Source organism: Tupaia chinensis, unplaced genomic scaffold (assembly GCF_000334495.1).
Source record: "Tupaia chinensis unplaced genomic scaffold, TupChi_1.0 Scaffold000237_1, whole genome shotgun sequence".
NCBI classification, from domain to species: Eukaryota; Metazoa; Chordata; class Mammalia; order Scandentia; family Tupaiidae; genus Tupaia; species Tupaia belangeri.
In genome coordinates this window covers 2654705-2660571 of record NW_006159715.1, presented here as the reverse complement: position 1 = coordinate 2660571, position 5867 = coordinate 2654705, and positions in this window count along the sequence as shown.

Genomic DNA, 5867 nt, shown 5'->3' with positions numbered 1-5867 from the left:
CCTGCCCCGGCTCGTGGGCGCTGCTCCCGGGGGCGCCTGCCTGCCCGAGAGTGTTGGACTGGAGTGTCCCCCGCGCGGCCCAGTGCCTTCCCGTTCTTCCCCGTACGGACTGCCTGGATTTTCCTTCCCCCTTTCTCACACTTCCTTTTGACACCTCGGCAATCTGTATTTCTTCCTCCCTTTTTTCCGCGTTGTTTAACCCGCGTAAACGCCAGGGTGCAGTTCCATCCCCGAGACTCCCTGGTAGACTGAGACTCTGGGGACCGTCGGCGCCCGAACTCTTGTATCTTTAGGAGCTGAGAGGGTTCCGGGGATCTGCTTGTTGGGATATTATTACTATTTTTTTTTTTTTTTACAACTTTACGGCGTTTGGATGTATGAAAAATTTCGATGAAATTATGATGGAGGAAAAAGTTATTTTGATGAGTAAATTTGAAAGTCAAAATTCTCATAAAACCTGGAAAATAACTTTCTAGAGGGGTACTTGTTCCGAGTGAGATTATTTTTAGTATCGCCTTTTAGTTTTGTCTTGCCATCTTAAAGAAGCACTTTTTGTGGAATGCTTGAAATTTCCAGGTTTATGATCTGTGAAAGGCCTCAAGAATTTTAGGTAAAATTGTAATAGATTGTGTTCTGACTCTGAAATGATTGTTTTTCACCTCAGTATCCAGAATTTTCACACGCAGATAAGTTGAAAAAAATGCGACAGTGAACACATGCATGCACACGCTCATCTCTTAGATTATAAAATTAACATTTTGCTATATTTGCTTTATCACTTATCCATCTGTCTACAAAATGATTATTTTAAAAGAAAGAGACCTGCAGATCAGGCAACTGGTTAGTTACTCTGTAAATCTTGTGTGGCGTGGTTTTCCCAGAAGCTTGTGTTCTCTCAGTTTGGAAATTATAAAGAGCATATTTTAAGAAAGACTTAAAAATAGTTACGTTTTGTTTGGTTTTAAGAAAGTTTTCTAAATTCATGAAGATGGGCAAAAAATGTTTTTATTCTTATAAAACAACTTACTCTTTCTAGTTCACTGAAACCATGTATGTTAATAGAGGAGTTTTTAAAATTACTTAATTTATTCTTGGGGGGGGGGAGCAAGTCACCAGTTCTGAGATTGGAACTGTGGTCCGCTGTGTGTGTGTGTCCAGCGCCCTAACCATCATGCCACCTGCTGGCCCCAATAGATGACATTTATATGGACTGTGTATGGATTCCTGATATTTAGTAATTGAATTACATACTTACTTTGATAGAATTGTCTAAGGCACCTGCAGTATCTTGGTTTCCCATTTCTCAGCTCTTAACAGTCACCATGAGAAAAAGTTGATGTCCCTTTGGCTATAAGAGAGGCCCAGTTCCTGTTTAATTATTGAGTTATGATGAAAGCAGGCTGTATGTGAAATTCCTTTTCGTTCTTTGGATTAAGAGAAAAAAACGAAAAACTCCAGATGTTAGTGTCCTAGTAATGTGATTTTAGAAAGTATTCAACTTTTTTAGGTTTCACAATTTGTATTCTTGGTGATGAACCTTTGTCTTTAAGTCATTTTTCCCTCTGGGAGAAAAGTAGCAGATTACTGTAGATGTTTTAGAACATGCAAAATGAAGAAAACATTCCTGAGTGAATATTTGGATTTATAGTTTCAAGAATTTTTAGTGTAGATAAAAATCTATATAAAACTTAAACAAAAAAATTGAAACAAAACTAGCTTTTAGTGTTGAGTAACATGAAATGAGAAATTATAGTAAAGAAGACTTTTTTGTTTTTTTCAAGTATGTGTTACTGTAAAAAGTTTAAAGCATATTAACATTTTGTTTCTTGTTACTAGTTCTTATGAAGGAAATTTTTAAAATTTATTGAAGTTTAGTGTTACATAATTTAGACAATTTTATTTTTTATTTTCAATTTAGACAATTAAAAGTTCTTTGGTGGCAGTCAGTTGAATCTATCAGTTGTGTTTATTTTGGTGTCAGGAGTCACTCACTGTATTTTGCAAGTTAGACGCTAGCTAATTCTGAGCATTTCTTGGCTGAGTTCAGCAACCACACAGGAACATTTTTTCCCTTCTGCTTTGTAGGCAAATCCAAGAAGTTGGGGTAGAGTGGGATTTTGCATTACTGCCTTCTTGCCCTGAGTTCAGACATTTATACTTGTTAATATTAAATTTCAGTATACTAAATTTAATATTAACAAGTCCCAAACTTAGCCATAGTGCATAGCTTAATATATTCATTGCTTTAACTTTGCACTCATCTTTGTTATAGCTGGGTACTCAGGATTTTTAAAAGCCAAGCCAGCAGGTGGTGTGGAGGTTAAGGTGACTGGAACCCATGTTATCTACAGTGTGGTTCAGGTCCCAGATCAGGTGACTTGAAAATCATGCCCTTAGCTGGGACCAGCAGCTGGGGTAATGGCTATGTCGCTCCTCCATTCTCCTCCCGGGATCTTGGGCACACACGCACACGGGCCCAGTGTGAGTTTTAAGCCACTGGGTCCGGGACACGAACCATGGTCGACTATGTGGGAGTCCAGCCACACAGCCATTATGCTAACTGCTGGTCCCCCCCCTTCTTTCGTGGCTTTTAAACTTACACCAGGCGTGTGTGCACTAGTGTCCAAGATCCCGAGAAGAGAATGGAGGAGAAGGAATTGCGGCATGGCTATTCCCCCTGGGGGGTGATTTCTCACTTTCTGTCTCTCTGTCTCTCTGTCTCTGTCTGTCTGGCGAGCGCATGCACCCTATAGCAAAAACCTCTCCAAAAAAAAGAAAGAAAGAAAGAAAATCATGCCCTCTGCATGTGTATGAATGCTCAAAATCCCTAGAGAGATTATAGTGAGGCCTTCTTCGGGGAGTGATTTCTTACTTTCCCTGTCTCTCTGACAAGCACATGTGCCTTATAGCAAAACTTAATTAAAAAAAAAAATTAAAAGCTAAACTGAATGTAGGCAAAACTTTAATTTTGGACATATTTTATATATATGTGACTAACCTTATCTGAAACAGACAATCCAAGAAATTGCTAAATGATGAGATTAATTTTATTTGTTTACTTAAAAGAATTATTTTGTTTAACTTTGTTTATTTAAATTTGACTCGAAAGGGACAGAGTTAGAGAGATAGAGAAAGTGGGAAAGCAAATCACCAGGTCCGGGACTCGAACCGCAGTCTGCCATGGGGGAGTCCAGCGCCCTTAACCACCATACCACCTGCCAGCCCCGAGATTAATTTTATTTTGATTTCAATAAATAGAGACTGACTCATTTACATTTTTTGGCTTTACATTTTTTTTCTGTTGGAAAATAATAAACCTGCAGGAGAGTGCACATAAACATGATGAATTTTTATAATCTGAACACACCCATTAAACCAGGCACCATGAGTAAGGATGTGACCAGCTCTCCAGCAGCCTATTTGAATGTTTTTCCAGCACTACCCATTCCTTAACGGTAACCAATAGCTTAATTTTTGGCTTCAGGGTAGATTAATCTTGCCTAGTATTTCTACTTGTATTTGCCTTGTGTCTAACATTGTGAGATCCATCCATGTTCGTGTGAGGTTCTTTATTCTTTCTGTCTTACTTACCAGTTTACTTTAAAAAAAAAAAAAAATTGGCCAGAGGATGCCTGCACTCCAGAGAGGGTAAAGGGAGAACCCTGCCTCCCCGTCCTCAGCAATGGGGCATAGTCTCACTGCAATCTGCTCTTCATTTCTTCACCCCACTGGGGTTTGGGCATATATGCACATGTGCCCTGTGTGTTTTTTGATTGACCTTGTGGGATCCAGTTGCTCTACCCATTAGACTGCAGAACCAGCCCTCACTTCACTTTTATAATCTACAATATTAAAAAAAAATTTTTAGGGGCCAGCAGGTGATGTGATGGTTAGGGTTGACCATGGTTTGAGTCCTGGCCTTGGTGGCTTGCTTTCTCACTTTCCCTCTCTCTCTCTGGTGACTGCACAGGCCCTGTAGCAAATTAAAAAAATAAATAAATAAAAATAAAACAACTGAATAAAATGTTAAAATCTTTGGCAGAGTGTTGTGTGCATGCATGTGTGTGAGAGAGAAAGAGCGAGAGATGGGCACCTTCTGTAGGCTCTGGTCTCATTGCAGTCCCTTAATTTCAGTCCCCTAACTTCAGTCCCTTAAGTCTGTTGGATCTTGGGCACAGTGCTTCGGGCTGACTTGACTTGGGATTTGAACCCCGGTGGTCATGTGAGATCAACTTCTCTTTAGCATTGTATTACTGCTATGCCATGGAGCTGGCTTTATAATATACAATATTTTAAAAACTAGTTCGACTTACATTGAATCAAAATTTCCCTTTCTGAACAGAAGATTCAGTTTGCCAATAAGCAAGGTCTGGCTTCAAATTACATGTTAGAGGTGAGTCTAAAGTCTTTGCAATTGATTTCTGGTATATTTAAGTACATGTTTCTGATTTTTTAAGTTTTTTTTTTTTTTTTTTTTTTTTTTTTTTTTTTTTTTTTTTTTTTTTTTTGCCAACGATAGGCCTTTCTGCCTTTTATAAAATACAAATATGCCTAGGCCCCTCGGGATTTTGATGTTCACTGTTAGTGGAAGATGAATGATGACACAGTTTTGAAATAATTCTTCAAAGGCCACAAAAAAGATGGCAGATAGATTTACACTGTAATTCATCTTTGAAAAAATTAACAAGATTTCTGTAATTATCTCTGTTTTAGGGGAAAAGGCAGCAAAAGTATCAGATATGTCTCTGTTTTAGGGGAAAAGGCAGCAAAAGTAGTAGATATGTGAGGGGACTTCAGAAAGTTCATGGAAAATGGCATTAAAGTATACATTAATTTTGGTGCAAAAAACAATTGAAATCCCTGCAGTTTTTTCATAATATGCATTTTTCATGAGCTTTTTGAAGACCCTCTTGTATTTTCCTTTCCCCATTTTTTTTCCATAGGTGCTTCCAAATAGAACATTTTCAGAATGCTTTATTGAGAATTACTTCATGTAACCGATATCATATACTTGAGGCTTAGGGCCAGCAGGTGGCATGGTAAAGGCTCTGGACTCCCACATAGATATCTATAGTTCAAATTCTGACCTGGTGGCTTGAAAATCACACTGGGGGAGGGAAACAGCAGGGGGCCGACCATGGTTCAAGTCTGGTTCTAGTGGCTTTTTTTTTTTCTCTTCCTCTTTCCCTCCCTCTCTGTGTCTGTCTGGTCAAATTAAAGTAAATGAATGAATGAGTAAAATTAAATAATTCTTTAAAAAAAAAAGAAAAAGAAAAAGAAAATCACTCTGGGTATGTGTGTGCCCCAATCCCAACAGAATGGAGGAAAAGGGATTGTGGCTTGGGCCATCCCCTGGGGGGGGTAGGGGGGGTGTGATTTCTCACTGTCCCTTCTCCAACAAGGCACAAACCCTTTGGCAAAAACCTTAAACAAAAACCCCCAGAACACCTGAGCATGGGGCAGGACTGGGAGTGGGGAGGATGGATATGGGGGAAAGGGTGGGAAGGAGAATATGCATACCCTCTAGGGCATCTGGTCATGCCACAATCCTTTTTTCTTTAATTTTTGATTTCCTTTAGAATGAATTCCCTGGAGTGAAGCCTATGGAGCCTAGGACTTGAACCCTAGTCAGCAATGTGAGATCTGACTTCCTCTTTTTGGTGCTTAACCGTTGGCGCTATGGGGCCAGCCTATGTTGTCATATACTTTTGAATATCTTCACTGGGGACAAATATTAGAATTTTGAGGTTTGGGACCAGCAGATGGCTTAGCAGTTATGTCGCTGGACTATCACATGGCTGACCGCAGTTTGAATCTTGGACCTGGTGGCTTGAAATTCATGCTGGGGAATGTGCATGCGTATGTGC